Source organism: Corapipo altera, unplaced genomic scaffold, assembly GCF_003945725.1.
Source record: "Corapipo altera isolate COAL_440 unplaced genomic scaffold, ASM394572v1 49, whole genome shotgun sequence".
Taxonomy (NCBI): domain Eukaryota; kingdom Metazoa; phylum Chordata; class Aves; order Passeriformes; family Pipridae; genus Corapipo; species Corapipo altera.
This window is the reverse complement of record NW_020884879.1, coordinates 7,106,415-7,127,750: the sequence shown is the minus strand read 5'-3', so window position 1 is coordinate 7,127,750 and position 21,336 is coordinate 7,106,415. Positions and strand designations below refer to the sequence as shown.

At 40.7% G+C, this 21,336-nt stretch overlaps 1 pseudogene; it reads right to left on the bottom strand.

The window, feature by feature from the left end:
* Positions 1 to 21,336, bottom strand: part of LOC113945068 — a 78,100-nt pseudogene that overhangs the window by 25,778 nt on the left and 30,986 nt on the right.

Sequence of the window (21,336 nt, the reverse complement as noted above, 5' to 3'; positions counted from 1 at the left end):
AAAACACCACCAAAAGTCACTGTGGATTTATTATTCCTCCCTCAACATCAGGCAGAAAGTCTTGTCCGTGATCTGAAGGGATCTCTGTTACACTCACTGTGGACCTTACAGTTGATTCACGATGGACCTCACAGCAAGAACCAGAACCACATATTAAGTACCAATCCATTGTCACTGCATGTTCAATACATGTAACAGGTGTGCCAATCCCATGACAGTCCCATTCACACTCTAACAGGGACCTTGCTTTGGACAGGAAAGAGAAGTGCCTTGTGACAGAAACCAGAGGAACACAACAGCTGCTTCAAAACTCACTATATTTGATCTACCTGTTCACGTCTCCAAACTTTCACCCTAAGGTTTTGACCAACTGCACCAAACCTTTCAAACTTCTTATAAGTTTGTTTCTCTTAAAAATATCACTATAGGAAAGTAATTTTTCTTGCCGCTTCTGAATTATAATAAAAGCAAATCCTGTAGCTGCATCTATCTGACATTTATGGTACAACACTCACTTGTAAATTCAAACCATTTTCTTCTTACCACACTGCAATTACAATCAGTACATAATCTTGGTAGAACTCACCATTTTCGTTTTGCATATTTGGGGGCAGGGGCAATCCAGCTTTAATTGTTCATTAAACAAATGGGGCAACAGAGAAGCTGAGTCTGCAGTTTTCAGACATATCAGAAAATATAATTTCCTAGAGCCTGAACATTCCAGTGTAAAACATTTTGGGCTCATGGAAAGGTAATTGTGAAAATATACAGGCCCTGTGTAAACATAAAGTATTTACGAGGTCCTTCAAGGATTTCTATCCGACAGATTTTTGGCTTGTCTTCACTATCCTAGTATTCATCCTTCTATTGTATATACTGGTAATGAGGACTGCAGTAACTACCAATACACTTCCAAGTGCAGGAGGTCAGCAGTGAGGTACTACTCTGTCTCCAGCCTTTTCTATCAAAGGAGAGTGGTGCTGGCCAGGTCTCCATGATCCCTCATCTTGGCCAGCTCCACACTTGCTCCTCATCATGCAACTCCAAACCTGGAGAGCACAGCACCAGCTCCAGCTGTCATCCTGGATATTTTAGGAAAGGGACTGGCTAAGTTTGGGAAAGGTTTATTTTAGGTTAGAGGAAAGGTTATATCTGGTGGTATTTAGTGTAGCATGGGAAAAGCAATTTATTTGTTCAGAGTCTGATCTAAAAATAAACAATAATGCAGCCAGAATCTTGGTCTTCTTTGTATGGTTTCACCAATCCAAATAAATAAAGTCATTTTGATTCATGTAGTACATTTAAGTAGTAGCTTCATTAAATAGGCAAAATTAGAGCAGGTAAAAAATTGTCTTCTAGGCTTCTCAAAAAATTTTGCATTTATATAAGGCATTTTGTTTAAGACATTGACAATACTTAGAGACTCTGAAAGCCATATTTTTCTCTCCTATAACTGAGAAGATTGAAAAATGAATTGGTCTGGCCAAAGCAACACAAGGAAATGGGGCAGATCTAAAACCAGAACTCCTCCTGCTTCCCTCCATATAGTCTTCCTCTTCCTGTCTGATCTGAATATTCATAATAATAAAGATTCCCCTGTTTGCATATGACTTTTTTTTCCTAAGAGACATTATTCAGATTTGGACACTGAAATCACTTCACGCTAAATTTGAAATTTTTGGTGAAATTTAACAGTAGAAAAGTCTGAGAAAATAGAGCTGTGGGAGCTGCTGCAGGGACAGGAGGGAGCAATGACTCTTTTCACCCATCCTGCACGGGCACCACCAACACCACATTGAAAACAAGGCAAGGCTGTGCCACTGGTCTTCCATGGATCTAAAGTGGCACCTGGCTCTGCCGTAGTATTTTTATCAGTGATCGTTTCCACTGTTTATGGCTCCCACAGCTGCTTCTCAGCTAAAACTCAAAATCCAGCACAGGAGAACAGGCAAAAAAAGGGACTAAAAATGGTTCTTTGCCATGTTTTCTTAAACCTGACATAGAGGCAACTTAAAGCCCAAATGTGATTTTAATAAATCTAACCCACATCTCAACACCTTCCCTCCATCTTTTCTGTGGCAGCCAGGGTTTTCCTCATACAAAGCATGGCCTTGTTACAGCAGCTCCCTTTTTCCTTTGTACAGGCAGAACAGGATCCAGCTTCCACCACAAGCACTCTACAAAAGATGGGCTGGATGCCCTCTGATGCAAACATATTGCCAAGTCCACCCTCTAATGATGTCTCTCGGGATGAAAGCGCCAAGCAGCCATGAAACACACTGGCTTCTCAAAGAGGCAAGACAGGATGTACCACATGGTGAGTTGTCTTTGAATGATCACTTGTGTCAGCAAGATGAGAAGGGAATCTTTTAGCATAGTAGTTGCTAGCCTAGGCCCAAACCAAAAGTACCATCCCCAAAGTCTGGTGATTTTCAAAATCCAAAGCCTCATCTAAAAAAAAAATCACTAATTACCCCGAAATTTAATTACAGGCCAAACCAGGACCTTGGAACCCAAATAACCCTCAAACTTGGGTTGGCTCAAATTCTGGATCCAATGTCTGCGGTGTGGGCTAAGGCAAAGCTAGAAGGGAGAAAGAAAAAAAAAATTAGCCATGCTCCATGGATCTTTAATACAGGGCCACCTCTGATGCACTTCAGAAAAATATAATGAGACCACTATAATATATATTCCAGCCAAAATTCTTGGCTCCCAAAACCAGCTTTATATGGTATGCAATAGAGAAACACCCAGGAGACACTATAAGAACTTTGACAAGGCTAATATTAAGCTAGAACAAAACAGAACTACTGGCACCAACTCCACTCAGCTCTTAAGTAAACTTGTCCCATTAAAAAGTAGCCTCTAAGATATTTTCTCTCTGAAGTGTATAGTAGCTTATAAAAAGCAGGAAGGGTTGCCAAGTCATAGATGTGTTCAAGTACTCCTTACCCTCATTAAAGAACATTCCCTGGCAGCCCGCAGCTTTGAGTGTTCCAGAGAACCAGATTTTATAAGGGGGGTGTTTACAGTGGTGTGCAATGTAGCTGGAAATCACAGTCCACTGTAGCAGCCCTGTACTAGATACAGCTGTGTTTGGAGCCTTATCACCCAGAGCACAGAATAAAACAGGCAGGGTGATCAATGAGGTTCCAAAAACATAATGAGTATTAAGAAAATAAATCTCAAGCCTTCCTGCTCCATAGGAAGCAGAGCATCCAGAGATGCCAGTGCCTATATATAAATTAGGCAGTGAAATATCACTGAGGACCCAGGCCTCACTTCCACCAATTTTGTATATAACACTATTTACAGAGATGGTTTCAGAGTTAGCATGTACATAATCTAACTTCCTAATCTACCCATTGACTTCTACAGCAGTTAGGAGTTAAATTCCTTTGTGGAGCTGGTCCTTAATGCTGCCCCCACCTTGTTCATCTAACATCTATTTTCACTTCTCCATTCAGTGTCTAACACATCTTATGCCTGGGGATGTTATCCAGCCATGTAACAGGAATCAACAAAATTATCATATACAGAAGGTCTTTCCATTCTTAACATCAATGAAGAACTGGGAAAGGGAAGATCCACACTTTCTCTCTAACAGTATAAGTGCTGAGGACATAAAAATATGTGTTCTTTTAAGTCTCTCATTTTTCCTCTCTGCACTGTTTTCCAAAGACTTTTCAGTTTCAGTTGAAGAAGGATCCCAATTTATGTGGCATTTCTATGGCATTTAAGCAAGCTGTTAGTTATCTGAACCTTTCATTCTGCATACACAAATAAAATTTATCACCTGTTTATAAATATATGCTAGCTACCAGTTCCCACACAGTTGACCCCTGTCCCTGTTATGATTTTGGGAATTCAGCAATGCACAGTTTATACATTTTGTGATCTTTCAGAATAATACTGAACAAAGAGGATGAAAAACCCGGCACAAACATAACTCTGTCACCTAATGCTTTCCCAGTGCAAACTCTCAACCAAGCTGACACAACAGAAAGAGGACACTCTCTGCAAAACGATGTCTGGGTATAGGCATTTGAAGATAAAAATACTCCCAAAGTGTAGCAAATAAGTGTAACATAAAAACAGCAGAGCCTTATATACACTGTGTGGTCACTCTGAGATAAAAGAAAGACTAAAGAAGCAAACAGGCAGGCTCCCATAGCATCTTGTTAGCTGCAGGATCAGAGAGGAAAAAAAAATAAGAAATCTTGGTTTGCAGGAAAAACACATGGAAAGAAAAGTCATTGCCAGGCACCTTTCTGTAGAATTTCTGCTGAAGAACTTCTGTTCAAGTTTCAAGGATGCTCAGAAAAGTGATGAGGAAACAAAGGTAAGGAAACATGTAAAGAGACTAATTTTTTTTAACTGTCTTGTTTAATCTGTGTATTTCCCACGTTAGGTAAAGCAATAAGATCTTGGTTTGGGAATTCTTACAAAGACTGCATGTTAGGCTTCATAATTAATTTCAATTATGACAGTTTTTACTTTAAGAGACAGACTACAAATCCAGAGTTCCCTTGAGTCAATATTCAGGGTTTGGGATGCCCAATCTATAAGAGATCAACGGATCAGTCCAAATTCCAGAAGTCTAAGATGGCTGTATGGTGACGCTTCATTTGTTTAACAAATGAAGGCTTAACAAATGTTTGGATAACAAGGTAACAGAGTATCCAAGAAGTGTGTTGGAGAGACCAGTGACATAGAATCATAGAATCACAGAAGCTTTTGGGCCGGAAGGAACCTTAAAGATCATCTAGTTTCAACCCTTCTGCCATGGGCAGGGACACCTTTCACAAGACCAGGTTGCTCAAAGCCCCATCTGACCTGGCTCGCTTATGTCCAACCAAACCTATCATCTTTTAGTTTAAAACTGTTGCCACTTATCATATCACTACAGGCTCTGACAAAAAGTCTTTCTCCATCTTTCCTATAAGCCCCTTTAAGTATTGAAAAGCTGTAATAAAGTCTCCCCAGAGTCTTTTTTTCCAGGTTGAACAACAACAACTCTTTCAACATTTCTTCACAGGAGAGGTGTTCCAGCCATCTGATCATTTTTTGGACCTCCTCTTACCCGCTCCAATAGATCCATGTCTTTCTTGTGCTGAGGACCCCAGAGCTGGATACAGTGTGCCAGGTGGGGTCTCTCAAGGGCAGAGTAAAGGGAGAGAATCACTTTCCTCAACCTGCTGGTCACACTTGTTTTCATGCAGCCCCGGATACAATTGGTTTTCTGGGCTGCAATTATACGTTGCCAGCTCATATCTAATTTTTTTGTCTATCAATATCCCCAGTTTTGGAGAGCTGCTCTTAGTCCATTCATTACCTTGTCTGTAGTGATCCTGGTGACTGCCCCAATGCAGGGGCAGGACCTTGTGGAATTTCATGAGGTTCAAAATGGCCCACTCCTCCAGCCTGTCAAGGTCCCTGTGGATGGCCTCCTTCCCCTCAAGTATACCAATGGCACTACTCAGCTTTGTGCCATCCACAAACTTGCTGAGGGTACAATCTCACTGTCTATGTCATTAATAAGGATATAGAACAGTACCAGCCCCAGTATGGACTCCTGAGAGTTACCACTTGTTACTAATCTCCATTTGGACATTGGGCTGTTGTCTGCAACTCTTTGGATGCAGCCAAACAGCTAATTCCTTATCCATCAAACATTCCATCCAACAAATCCCTACCTCTCCAAATTAGTTAAAAGTCCCTTCAATACAGGATTGCATTGAAGACCTTGCAGAAGTCCAAGTGGATGATATCTATAGCTCTTCCCTTGTCCACTAATGCAGTCACTCTAATGTAGAAGGCCACTAGATGAGTCAGGTATAATTTGCCCTTTGTGAAGCCATATTGGGTGTCTCAAATCACTCCCCTATCTTCCAAATGCTTTGACACAGTTTCCAACAGGACCTGTTCCATGATCTTACTGGGCACAAAGGTGAGGCTGGGTGTTGGTAGTTGCTGGAGTCTACCATTTCATCCTTTTTTAAAAATGGGTGTGAAGTTTCCCTTTTTCCAGTCACTGAAGACTTCGCCTGACTGTCATGACTTTTTAAATATAATGAAGAGTAGCTTAGCAACTACATCTGCTACTTCATATAAGTATCAGCCTATGTCTAAGAGGATTTAGACTAAACCTTGGCAGTCTGTAAAGTATCTAAATCTTTACCAACTTGTGATACTATATATTTTGCTTTAGAGTGTTGGTATAGTCTGACCAAGTTATCCAGAAACTTTTTTTAATGTGTTTGGAGAGAAAAAATAAAGGAGTGGGAGGAAAACAAAATTATATATATATATGTGTATATGTATATATATATATATGTGTGTGTGTGTGTGTGTATATATATGTGTGTATATATATATATATGTCGTTCAAGTGAATAGGACCTTACTCTGAACCAGGAAAGCAGTTATAATTCTTTCCATGGGCTTGTCATCTAATTGGAATACCATGGGAAAATTTACGGCTTCTTCCCCTCTGCTTTATCTGCCATGGTACATATAGAAATCACCCATAATGTCATAGATTGTTTTTATTTCCTCCTACCACATCTTGGCAATTTTTCCTCTCATTATAAATACAGTTAGATTATACCTACCATTCAATGGGCCTGTTAAAAGCTTTCAGATATGACTACATTTAGAAGAAAGTTTGGACAGTCATCAATATTTTGTTCTTCTAAAGGGTCATTTGAATCTAAGAGATTGTCCAGTAGTGTGGCACTAAACCTGCATTATATGGGAAAAACTGTTGCTTAAACATGTCTTAAAATGGTTTTTGGTGGTCTCTTTGCAAACACATGCTTTTTCTTCCCAGCACCCCCCATGTTATCCATGCAGGAATGTCCTGCATAACCCCCGTGTTATCCATGCAGGAATGTCCTGGGGGGGTGTCCTGAGGTGTTTCCCATTGGCCTTTGTTAACTCCTTCCTGTGATTGGGTGTTCCTGTAAGCCCCTTGAGACTTCTAATTGGTTACTCTCTGAATCCTCCTAAACCCTATAAATGTAACATCCCCACAATAAACCCTCTCTTGCCTCCTCTCCATGCCCGGTGTCCTGTGTCCTGTCTCCCTGCCAGCCATGGGGCCACGTGCGGGAGGGGAGGGGGGAGCACCTCTCCCCTCCAGGCTCAGGGCCTGAAAAAACCCCTGAGAAACCCCTGGAGTTCCCTTTCCCCATCCCTCAAAGCATCGCAATGGTTCTTCAGATGGAAACGGAACTAGAACTGGGCCGCCCCACGTCGTGGGTGGGGAAAGGGATCCAGAAGTAGACCTCAGTACTGGGAAAAAGACAGCTGAAGTGTTCTGCTTTGGCTGTGGATATATACTATTCAAATATAAATTTGAAGAGAAAGGGAGTCTCTTTTGTTCTACTTTTACAGCATATCACACCGTGAGGAAGCTGTTCAGGATTCTTTTAGTCCTTTTCCCTCTAAGCCCCGGGTTTCAGAGAACCCGTACAGCCTCTGTGAAGAACATGAGAGAGAAAATTTGAGGATCAGCAACATGAGAGACCTCACCATTTGACTCTGTAATGAACAAAAGATATCACATCCAAGTAGGGAATGCATTTCAGCTTCAGGAGGGAACTGTACAGGGATATGTTGAACAAGTCACTAACCACCTTGACCACCGTGACAGCCAGCATTTTCAGTAGCAAGGACTGGACATCATTTGTGATCTCTAACTAAGGAGAAAAGAGAACAAAGGACTTTCCCTTTTTATTTTTATACCCGCAGATGAAGGCAACGGTTGCACAGGACTGTATTCTTTCACAAGGGAATGGGAAGCAATTCAGTCCACCGAAAGGGAAAGACTATTCCCCCTCCATCCTAGGGATAGGTAATCAATCAACACTTCCACTAGAGAGTCTTGGCTGATGCAGTAACAGCTCCCCCTCCCATCCCTATCATCTTGAAGTGCAACATTTACATTAAAACTCACATCTGATTCCCATATTTCAGGTGGCTTGTGATAATTTTGATGTATCAGAGAAGGGTAAGTAGAGATGGAGTAGCCAGATTGCTTAAAATAGCTTGGCATTGTGACAAATACTAAAAAATGCAAACAAATCCAAATACTTTTTCTTTTTTGCTGAGGTCAGGAGATATAATATTGTTTTCCCATACTTCTGCTTCCTGACAGAACAAGCTCCTTGTACAAACACTGTCTTGAAGGATGCCAGAAAAGGGATGAAGCAGCTTTCAACAGAAGTCCAGCTCAGGAGATCAAGCAGCAGGAACATCAGTTACCATGCAGGGCAATGTTTGGCAGTACAAGGCATGGTGCAGGCATCCCTGTCCCTATGATCACAAATTCATGAATTGGCACTGGAGCACTAGTTGTAGAAAATAATAGGCACAAATGATGGTATATCACCTAAAACATCTTTCCTGAGTATACTTGTCCTTTCTCCCTGGGTAGTGAGGGTATAGTCAGATGAGTGGAAAAGTATGTACCATGTTTTAGTACTTTATTCTCCTTGAGCTAATTGTTTTACCTCCGTGGTTGGATACAACCACCATAACTAAATGCAAAGGTAGACCAAGTTCACCTGACCTACTACTGCAAATATCTAACAGGTGTGGTAGCAGTGACTTAACAAAGTACACCAGTACAATTGCCTTTGAAAAAAGGACTCAGAGTGAATTCTCCTACAAAAAACAGAGAGCAATGTGAATGCAGTTAATGTTGTTTATGCACAACTCACAATAAAGTCAAACATTTTTCATGGTGAAAATGACTGCACAGAAATATTCCCTTTACGATACCTTACTAAGACTTTTTAGTAAAAACTGATGTCTCCTTTCACAACCCACCATTTCCTCTATCATTGCATCCTACTAAAAAGCTACATTCTTTAGCAATTACTCTGGGACTAAATGAAAATTTTCCTCATAAGACTAAGAGGCTTTTGAATAGAATTTTTTCTCCAATTCAGACAAAGTGAATCACAGCACATGGCCGTTTAATAGACCTCATTAGTTTGAGATTGTTAAGTACTCCAAGTATCTACATTCAAAGAATGCCAATAAACACATTTCTTCATGATAAGCTGCAGCAAATGTATCCAGTCTTACATTTTCACCCTCATTCTGTCTCTGTTCTGGGTTGGGAAAGATAACATTCAGGATGATTTACAGCATATCCCAATAAGGGACTCATATGGCATAGTTAGCCATGTACGACAGGGTCATGCAACTGTCCTTTCTGCTTGGACATAGCCAGGGATTTCTAATAACACGACAGCATTCTTTGAATGTCTCTCTAAACCTAACATTCAACTGTTTTATTTAAAACAGGAACATGTCAGTTAAAAGGAAAACAGCAACTGTGGGATTTTAAGAATTACTTCATCATATCTGCTGCAACTCATTCACACAGATGCATACTCCTTTATTGTGGATTACTTCTAAGGTTTTTTAAAGTATCTTGCTACAGGAAACTCTTCCAGAATAAAACCAATATTAAAAGTTAATATAAAAACACTCTAAAAAGCTATAAAAGCACTCTGAAACTCTAAATATAAAAACTTTTGAAACTTAAAAAACATTCTCTAAAACACACTCTGTCTAAAAAACACTTTCAAGTGATTGTTTTAACTATACAGAATATCTTCAGAACAGCAAAAACCAGCAAGAACCAGTCTTGCTCTCCAGTCACCTCTTCTTGGTTTTCATCCCATTTTATCCCTTCCTCCTACCCTCCTATCCTCTAGAAGGAACAGGAAAGCTGACCTGGCCCAGATCGTCATTATTGTTGGAAACATTCAGCAGCATTTTACACCTGCAACTGAGAAACCTTCAGGCTTGTGCTGATTTTCCTCAGCGCTGCAGCCTTCCTGAGTGCTGGCATCTGGGGGCAGGATGGCTCCTCTTTACAACAGCTCACTGAATGCTCAGAGCGCCTCTGGGTTCAGCACTGGACTTCACTTCCTCCAAGAGTTAATGCCTGTTGAGCAGAAATGCTGTTTATCTTTGGCAGGCTAGTATGGCTGAGGTCATTTTAAAAAAGACAGGTTAAAAGCATTTTGAGCAATATCTTTTGTGTGTAAGTAAATTTAAACTTGGGCCAAAATAGAGCTGGTGGAGCTGGGCTGAACTCTCACTACAGATGGAATCTGGAGAGGCAACTTCTGTGAAAGGAAATTTTCTTGGAAATAGGCAATACTGGAGTGAAAACATAAAGCAAATCTGCAGATGACGTAGAAATCAATGATATATTTGAAGCATAAGCATGAAAAAGAGATAAAATCATTTATAAAATTATTTATTGCAACAAAGAAAGATTCACACGCAAAAGATGCAGTCACTCATATACTGAAAAGAAAAAGTATGCTGCTCTTAGTGCTGAAGAAGAAGAAAGAATTCATCAAAACCTGCAGCTAAAACCTCAGTCTATTAATGACAAGGATGATGGCAATTCAGCAGCAAAGTTCTTCTTAGGGTATCTTGACAAAAATCAAGAAAGAACAAGTTAATCCAAGAACTGTGATAGATTCAAGTCATCTTATATAAACATATGGACAGGCATGAACCTACACACACATATATGTGCTCTTCAGAGGGCTTTATTAGTATTCCATGGTTAGAGAAGGGCCATCTGCTCCCTGCTGGGAGAGACAAAGTGCAGAGCCTCGGGACTCGGCTGCATGAGGAAGTTCATGCTCCATGAGCTTGGGTGTGAATTTACTGCATATTAGCTACTCTGCACTAACTGCCCATTTGGGTACCCTTGGTGCCTGGAAAGTGAAAACCAGCATACTTCACCTTCAAAAAGGAGCCCACCTAACTCACACAAAAGTACTCTTAAAGCTAACCTGCACAAAAGCACTCTTAGTAAGTACTAGAATCATTCACCCAGGGAATTAATGCCAAGTAACTAGCAGGCTGCAAATTTACACTGAAGCTCCCTGCATGCTAATTCTCCCAGCAAACAGGTCCTTGTGAGCCCAGAACAGCAGCCAAGCAAGCTTAGCCACAGTCCAGCACCATCAGCAGCCCATGTGGTCCAGGGCTGCAAGCTTATGCAGCCTCTCCTTTAAAAATACCTATGTGTTCAAACCAGTTCCTAAAGAATCTCAGAAAGGAACAAGCTATACAGAGTATTACAGAGGGAGAGATAAAATATGGGTGGCAAAAGCAGAGAAAGAAGGGGGGGAAGTTAGGGGCAGCTATCAAATGCCTACAACTCTTCAGCCATTAAACGTGATGTTTCATTTATCGATACTCGTTCCACGACTTAATTTTAGGGGCTGTTCTTTAGAATGCAGTTTACTCTCTGTGCATATTGTCAGATTTTTTTTTCAGTTTCTTTTGGTCCTGTGGGTGAGGCAGGCTGTGCCAAAAATGTCTTTGCCCAGGGCACCCGCCTATGCAAAGCCAGCAGCACTAATAGGCACTGGAAGCACTCGGCGCTGACATTTCATACATCAGCAGCCTAGTAAACTTTACCTATTTTTTTCAATATTCTCTCTCTATACAAAATCTAGAAAAATGTCATTTACACACAGAGAGACCACAATTTATTTATCAGCACAGTTATTCAAACCTCTTTAAACATCTTCTTTGTCACCAGAGGCACTTTTCAACAACCCCCATGGTCCTTAGTTTCTCAGGCCTCCACATCATTATAATCTATTAGGCACCTTCATGTTAGCTCTGTTTTATTATATAACACATAATTATGCATTTCATTAACAGCATCACCAGGCACCGTACATCAAAGGGAGAAAGGCAGCTGCCCGGAAATTTAAAAAGATGCAGTTTACCTAAAGCTCACTGTTAAAAAACCTCCCCCACTTTCAGTTAAATTTCAACATGTTCCAAAGATTTTACTCCAGCTCAGAGAACAGTGTCCAAACAACCTCATTAGATGCAAGGCTGCTGATACAGTGAATATTCTGTGAACCCTTGATATTTCCAATAATGTAAAAGAAAAAATCATCAATCAGCTACATAGTGCAAAACAATTTTCTTTCTTCTAGTGAAAGAGAGCTCTCTTGCTACTTGCAGCCTACAGTGACAAATGCAGAAGTGTCTATCAAAAATAGAAAAAAATACATTTATTTTGTAGTCTAAATAATTTTTCAAGATTTGTTCAAATAGAAGAGCTGTCTGAACAAAGAAAAAACCAAAATCTTCTTCCATCACATGGTATAAAAACCATCACCCTTGGAAGAAGTAAACTCCCCAGAAGAAATAATTTTGTCATTCTTCACAAGATTATGCACACTAAATTGGAAGGCCTGGAATTGGGAAAAAAATTGGGAAAAAAACAAAGTAGCTGCTGGACAAAGGTACAAGGCAGTATGCTTGAGAGTGAGTTTAAAAAGGAGGTGGATGGGAAGTGAAATCTTGGTATTAACAGTCAGATCAAACAGTTTTGGAGTTGAGGCTGCAGCTGTCACAATACACCAGCTCTGAGCACAGTTTCTCAGTCTCTACACCACCAGATTTTGTGGAAGAGTATACATGGTCCCAGGAATGCATCTTTCATTTCTCTCACATGCAATTAGAACTTCCCTCAGTTGAAATTTTTGCTACTATTGATTAAAGACACCAAGAAAAGATTGTTCACAGTCAACAGAACATTTCCAAAGAGTGGAGGGCACAAAACTTTTGATTATTCTTTTCCTGGAGCAAATATGCACAGGGTTCACTTCATGTAAAGAATGGAAGGAGACAACAATTCCCTAGTCACAGAAGTAAGAGAACTGTTCATGCAGCTTTCTTGAAAATAGGAGTTTATGAAAGTAATGTCTCCCAGAATTAAGTTACATGTATTGTCAAAGCCATTTCATAACAATGCAGATCTGCTTTTCAATTTCTTTAATCTCTGTATTATCATCTGCTAGCCCTCAGAAACCTGTGCTTTGGAACACTTGAGTCACTTTAATTGCCACTTAATAATGTCCTGACAAACTATGAATTGAAATGCCTTTATCGTGGTCCACTATTTCCATCTGGAATTACGCCAAAAGAGGCACCTTCTTCACGTATCGATCCAGCTGAATACTCCCTTCCTGAACTTGCATTAATCTCTCCCTTTAAAACTAAGTGAAAAATACTCTTTTCCTGTGCACTTCACCTTTAAACAAATTCTTTATAGTCCTAGAACTACATTCATTAACTCAACTCACTTTACTGTGTCTCCTTATCACTCACCACCATCACCGCTGGAAATTTTTGGAAAAGTGGGATGCTGCAATACAGTAAACATAAATCTCCTAAAAAGGCACGATTGTCATGCTAGTCCCAAAAAGTTATGCACTCAAGTTCCCTCACCCTGCTGAAAATGATTATTTCTTTCAGCCTGAGGCACATGAAGCTGTGCATCACACTCTACAAAGGGCGGCACACCCAGCATAGGTTCACTGTGAGGACATGCGTCCTGCCAAACCCCAGTGCCAGGAGGATTGCACAATTAGTGGGATTCTTCCTCTTCCAGAGCTCTACCCCGTTAACTATTCCATGCCTTTACAAGGAGTAGGCAGCCATAAAGCTTAATTGTTGCCAAGACAGAGCACGAAAAAGTCTCGGCACATGGCACATACTCTTTAAGCAAAGTAGTTCCAATTAATCGCACTCGTGCACTACTTCTTAATTTACCTTAATTCCTCATATTAAGTGAGCTTTTGTCACAGTTTTCTCTGATGTGAATTTAAATATTTTTCTGAATTTTTCTGAAGCCAACCTGTGAGTTTTTCTGAAGCATTATGTTGATGATTTCCTTGGTAGAAGAGAGAAAATTTTTTTCTAGTTCCAAAACCTACTACAGCAGCAGGACATTGATTACTATAGAGAGCATAGAAATACCCAGCACAGCCAAGTAATCCCTGGAAACGTATCAAATTCCTTTGAGCCTCAGTCCTTGGGAACTTGATGGAAAATGCTATGCAAATGTTTGATCTCTTGTTTTAGTCCCCCAAGGCCTATAAATACACCTGTTTTGGCAGATCGCTACAATGGATGAAAGTGATATCGGAAACAGTATTGGTGATACCAGTGACTCCTGCCAAGATCCCCTGGAAAGATATCTATCAGTGACTTTTTCTGTAATCTGGCTCTTCATCTTACATATACAGCAGACATGAAACCCTGAAAGGAGGTTTCAAAGCTGTCTAAATCAGTGTCGGGAAGGTAACACAGGTGCGTGTTGTGTCAAGTGAACCTTCTATTAACAAAAAAAGCAGGATTGTGTATGTGTGTTGCTGAATATGCCCAAACATTCAGCAGGCTCACATATTAAATCTTTTCAAAACAAGCACTGTACTGTATAATAACCCAGCCAAGCAACCTTGTACTTTTTTAACGCACAGTATTGCAGAATGCTTTAAATTATGATTCATGACCATTTTTTAAAAGTAAGATAGACAACTGCAGTGAATCTGTCATATTAAGTGATGTTAAAACCAACACCTCCAGAATGACACAATTCTTGTGGTCCCAGCTCCTGAGGTCTATAAAAGGCTGGAGAAGAAAGAGCCACTTGAATACAGACAGCTGCAGACTGAGGCTATTTGATAAACACTCTACGCCACAGGCCGAGAACTTCATTTCAGTAGGAGATTATACCTTGAATAACAGAACAGAAACCTTACAAAATCTTGCTGTTATCAAAATGAACATAGGTATTCATTCACTGAGCCACCAGGTTTCTTAAAGAAGTGCATTACAAAATCTGAGGTTATGAAACTGTTCCCCATCCCCTTCTCCATGAGAATAGTTTCACTTATTTCATTTTCCAGACAAGCTACTGCCAAAAAACACACAGTGCTCTTCCCCTAGTTGGAGTAAATTCAACAGAAAATAGTAGGATCTAATGTATTTAACAGTTTGCCGATTATGCATTGTTACTCCAATTATTTTGGGATTAATTTGAATAAGACTAGAATTAGTACAACACTACTCTGTATCTCTGCTTATTTGTAAAAAAGTTGCAATCAGGTTCTGAAATAATGTTAAACGTACAATTTGAACACATTAGCTCCTTCTGACAGGCAGTGGAAGCAGAGCGAACACTTACCCTGTTAAGTTAGCTTGAAGATTTTGAAAAACTGTTTTGACTAGGGTTTAAACGCTTCATAAGAAAAAAAATCAGGCAGCTTAGTAACAGAAAGTTAGGCCCTGTCAAAACAACTTCTGTGAACCATCTCAGGTGTAATCAAAAACGGTAAGTGAGCCCTAAACTATTTAAGTGTGACAGGCTGATGCATAAAACAGCCTAGCACTGGGAAGAACCTGCCAAATTAATTTCCAAATAATTATGCACTTCCCATGCCAGCTTTGAAGGAAACATGGTGTGAAAAATCTTGAATACTACACATTTTCCCCAGCTTCTGCAAAAGATTTTCCTTTCCCCACCAAAATCAGATAGAAAAGCAACCATGTGGCATTCTCTCCTGGGGAGTTAAAATGAAGACTGTGGCCATGGGGAGAATCCAAAGGCTAAATTCAGTATTGAGTAATCCTGCTGGAATAACAGTACTTAAAGCATCTAATTTTGAACTATTTTTAAGCATCTAAGGAGAGAAGAATTTGAACTTGGTTGTTGGGTGGGCACATATGCCTTCCTGCCCTTTTGGTAAGGACTCCATAACACATGCCTTATTTACCATCAGAGCAAATAAAACCCTCCCTGATCCAGACCATGTACATGGGTACTCATTCTAAAGCAAGGGTCAAAATCTTCTCTCATCTATGCCAATATATCACAAGAGATGCTGACATGATCTATCATGCATTTTCTGTACTGCATTTTCACACAGCAGTGGTTCTCCTGGCAGAGAGAATGCTGCTTATCATTTTCTCTCCGTGTTTGCCCCAGGAACCCAATGTCCCTTTCACGCCCTTCCATCTTGAGCAAGTCAGAGGAAGGCACAATCAGTAATCTCTCAAGGTCTGCATTGCCAAAGTGTGCTGTGAGGATATATTCATTTTTTACAGCCAGTTCTCTCCCTTGTCTTCGTCTGTTCCCTCCCAAGTATTGCATACACTCTGCTAAACAAGTGGAAGAAAGGGAAAAGTATGACTCAAGTCTTCCAAATAAATTCTCTTTACTTTGACAAAGGGTCAGGCTGAGGAACAGGGTGAAATGGGAGCAGTATAACCAGAGTAATCTGAGGTCAACCTTCATGTTCGTATGATCTGAAGTGCCAGACAACTCCACTCCAACTATTTGCACAGTCTATGCAACTTCATCCTTTCTAAAGTCAGACACTGCTGTTTCACAAGTTGCACCAGCAACTGCAAAAATCACATGCTGCTGCATAACTCACCAACAAACAACAGCCTGGGTGGCCACTACTAGTTTGGGGTGTTGGTGGGGTATTCCTTTAGAGATGCAAGAAAGCAGCTCAGGTCTGACTCTGCAAGCTTGTCTGAGGCACAGCCATAAGGCACTGAAGAGTTTTTCTGTCATCACTCTCTCAGATTTCAAAATGAGAGAAGAGCCATCATTATGACAGGTTCCACTGGGTACCATTTTTGCTCCACTTTTCTGCAATGCTTCTACTTCTCCATGTGCTTTCATTGCTTCCCCTTGGTGCCTTCCTCTGTTCAGTCTTGTTCATGAGAGCAGCACACCTTTCACCAGTGTTCACCATCACCACCATGTATGTTCTGGATCCAGTCTTATTCCTCTTTCAAAAAAAACCAGAGGACATGTTGAAACTGAAGCAACAAAACATGTCATTCTGCCCATGTTAAGCAGAGGGTGGGCCATGGTCTTCCTTAGGGATTTATCTCTCTCAGGAGAGAGGTAAACCTACAGTAGGAGCCTCCTTCCCACCAACAGACCATGTCCAGCCCAGCAGCTGCTGGGTTGTGTAACCACTTGCTCCTGTTTCAGCAGGGTCCAATAATTAAATGGGGATCTCTGGCCCCAAGCCCCCATTCATTAGAACATCCGGTTACATGGGGTTTTAATTCAAAATTATTATAAAACCCTCAGACCGGGGGAAAAAAAAAAAAAGAGATAGGCTTATTGTGGTAGCTTTCATCCCAGAGATAAATCACTTTCTCAAAATTTGGAAAAAAACCACTATTGGCAGCATTAGGAAGGTTTTAAAGTTAAAAATATAACAAGAATTAATGGTTTTCATGACAACGTAACTGAAAAATGTCTTTAATTTGGAAACAAATTAAATTTGGCAAAGAATTAGTACATAAGACAGCCCTATTGCATTTTGTACTTTTAAAAAATTGAAAACAGATAAGATACTGTGAATTAAAAATAACTTCTGCAAATTAAATTCCCATGAACTTTCACTAAGGTTTGTGTTACATGTCCCAAATGTACAGTTGCATGTTGGAATACACTAGATCCCTTTATTTATAAAATACCTTTAAAGCTACTGAAAGCTAGAGCCAGAAAAATGACTATATAAAAATGCTATCTTCTCAAATTACAACTTAATTTCCAATGCGTGTATTTAAAACAGAGATGCAGTCTCAGTTTCAATATTTCAGATGCATAACTGAACTTTCTAAAAGTTCAATGCCAATTGAATCCATGTGGAATTCAGTCGTGTCCGTTTATTTTACTGATAAAACCTGCTACCAAAGCTGACACAGCTATATTAGAGATAGAGCTGGATTCTCTTCTAATTTAGGAATTACCTACAGGCTAACCAACTGTCCCACAGTTGCAGTTCTTCTTTAGAGATTATGAATACAGGAATCAGAGGGGACTTGTTCTGACTTTCTTGGGTTGGGTTCACAAGGCTACTATCCAAAAAGAAAAAAAGGGGTTTCTTTGGCTTTTCCCTACAAGCATACATTTCTTACGGAATGTTCCACTGACCTGACAAATTGCTTATCATCCCTACAGAGCAGTATCTTTTAGGTTAAAACCCAAGAAGCTTTCATTTGGAATGCTATATTGTCATTTCCTGCAAATTTTAAATTTGGATTTGCCTTGGCCTCTCAGATTAAACTACACCTCCCACGATGCACCTCCCCCTCCTTCCTTGAACATACCAAGAAAGTTTCTTTACTGTTTCATGGGAAACATTTCATTCCTTAAAGGAAAATGTTAACATGAAACAACCAAGTTTTATAGCAAGACATTTTAATTATTTTTTCTTTATTTCTTTTTTTCAGATGTTCAGTTTTTTGATGAAATGTTCAAGTTTTTCGTAAAAACAAATCTAAAGGCCTCATTTTCAGACAAAAATAGAGGAGAAGCAAACTTTTTGAAATCATTCTAGCCAGGGTGGTGGTGAGAAAACAAGCTCTTGCAGACTACCATGTTTATAGTCACTCCAACTAAAAGGTATTTTACTGTATTTGACCATAGAATCATATTAATCTTATTTGACCATAAGATCTTTCCTAAGAACAAGAAATTCATGTATTTCAAATCAGCCTGTTCAGTCTGTTCTATGCCAAAAGCATACTCAGCACTCAGATAAATATTCTCCTCGCACCACAGCAAACCATAACCCTTATCAAGGAAAGGATCGTGCTTTGGATGGCACTATGAGTTTGGAAGGAAACTCCCTTCTCTTCAAGTAGCCAGATCTAACACCATGTTTTATGGCCCGAAAACAAGACTGGTTTCTTTTAAGACCAGAAGGACCAATTAAATAATTTAATTTGACATCTTGCAAAATATCCTGCTTCCTGTAATTACTCATGCCATAAGACCTGCCCTGAAAAGCTCTCATGGACCAAGATCCAATAGTCTCCATATTCTGAAGCTCACAGTACAACTATGCAGCAGCTCAAGCCCTGTCACTTTGGGGTCAGCTGCTACTCTATTTGGAAAGAACATCAGGTACACAGGCCCAGCTTTGTGCTAGTACTCACTTTTTTCACTTAATAATTTACCCAAAAAAAGTATGACAAACTAGATGGAAACTATGAATTATAGAAAGACACCTACAGTCTAGTTGGTGTTTTAAAGTCAGATATTTAAGGGGTATTTTTACTGCTTCCTTTATGAAATCACAGAATGGTTTCTGTTGGAAGGGACCTTAAGGAACACCTAGTTCCAACCCCCCCACCATGGGCAGGAAGACCTTCCACTAGATAGGATTGCTCAGATCCCCATCCAGCCTGGCCTTGGCCCTTCTCTTACCAGAGCAAGATCTAAGAAAGACAGCAAGCACATGACTAAGTGTCACGTAAGGCATAGTTTGCACTGAAAACCTTTTGCACCTCTAAGTCCTGCCAGCTCTGCCAGAGCACCTACTGGAGTAACATCCAGCTCCCTTTGCAGGCTCTCCTCATTGCCTACATAACAATCACAGGCATTTATATACCAGAGGGGGACAAGCCATTTCATGCTGTGAGCTGCTTTAATCCTTAGTTTCCAGCTCAAGGAGAAGAGGGAAAAGCAGAAGGTCAAGGCAGCAGAAACAGCCGCCACTCAAATGGATGTGGAGGCTGCTTGAGGCAAAAGGGTACTATGTGTCACATAGTGAGGAATAATGAGGTCTACCTTCTCAGAGAGACCTTCTCCTGCTAGCAGCCAAGTATAACAGCGAGAGGTAATGGGGGTAGCAGGCAGCTGGAACCGAGAACTGAAGACACGTCATTCCTGTTCTGACAGAAATGCAAAATATCACAGGAAAAGCAGTTCACTGGGCAACCCAGCATTTCTACTAAAACAGTCTCTACTTCTAAAACAACCAAGACCCAAACACAGCAGCTGCCAATCCAGTCCATGGCTCTCCACCACTACAGAAGAGGAACCTGAAGTGAAAAACAACACTACTCTCAGCATGCTGAAAGGCACAGCTACACAGACTTCTGCTGGCATCCCATTAGTCAAGAAGAAATCATAGAATTTACACCCATTAACATTTACATTTAATCCAAGAGTGATACATATCACAATTTTGTTGCCCAGTTAATGTACAATTTATCCATCCTCACCTGCAGATTAGAGGTATCATCAATTAGATCAGGCCTCATTGAAAAGAAATTTGAATTAAATCAATGAGAATTCCTGCACTCCTTGCTCTTTAGCAGGAACAGAGAAAAACAATGCCATGAGCAGCCAGGATTGTTTTCACTGTTAGGCCTTCAATCACCAAGGAAAATTCAGAATTCATATTTGTGTCAGCATTTTCAAAAACATCCTTTGTGCTTGCATCATCCTTTCTGCAAATGGTTTCAAATGCAGCATCTTGCATCCTACAACCACTGAGGAACACAGCTCTCTTGTGAAAAACTTGCGCTGGTACCAGGCAGATTTGACATCTATTTAAGAAGTCTTGTGCTATTTTTCTAACATCTTGTATCACCATTCTGCTTTTCTTATACCTTCTCTCTAGTTATCTGGATTGGGTGGTTGTCTGTGCTGTATTCTCACATCACATGTGAGAAAACAACGTGTGTCTGTCACATCTGTCACATCTACGGCCCCCATCTAAGGGCCCACAGCCAACGCTCTACTGAAATTTCCTGTGAAAGGACTTAAGCTTCTTGAGAGTCAGTTTGTCAGAGAAAATGAGAAGGGTAACCCCAGAATTTGCAACAATACATCCTGCCTATAATTTCAGGTAAGTACATTTCATCTAAAATAGAAGTACTGAAGGAATACACAGACAGAGAAGAGGTTACGATTTAGTTGTTACTACCTGCTGATACAGCTATTTTATTGCACTTATTCAAGATGACTTGTAATACTGCTGTGAAGCATGTTAGAAGTATACATTACAAAATATTTGCAGATGACACTAAGCTGGGGGGGAGTGTCGATCAGCTGGAAGGCAGGAGGGCTCTGCAGAGGGACCTGGATAGGTTGGAGAGTTGGGCTGATTCCGACAGGATGAGATTCAACAAGGCCAAGCGCCGGGTCCTGCACTTTGGCCACAACAACCCCATGCAGCGCTACAGGCTGGGCACAGAGTGGCTGGAGAGCAGCCAGGCAGAAAGGGACCTGGGAGTTTGGATTGACAGGAAGCTGAACAGGAGCCAGCAGTGTGCCCAGGTGGCCAAGAAGGCCAATGGCATCCTGGCCTGGATCAGGAACAGTGTGGCCAGCGGGACCAGGGAAGTGATTCTTCCCCTGTACTCAGCGCTGGTGAGGCCAAACCTGGAGTGCTGTGTCCAGTTCTGGGCCCCTCAGTTCAGGAAGGATATTGAGGTGCTGGAGCAGGTCCAGAGGAGGGCAACTAGGCTGGTGAAGGGACTCAAGCACAAGTCCTATGAGGAGAGGCTGACGGAGCTGGGGTTGTTCAGCCTGGAGAAGAGAAGGCTCAGGGGAGACCTCATCACTCTCTACAACTACCTGAGAGGAGGTTGTAGCCAGGTGGGGGTTGGTCTCTTTTCCCAGGCAACTATCAGCAAGACAAGAGGGCATGGTCT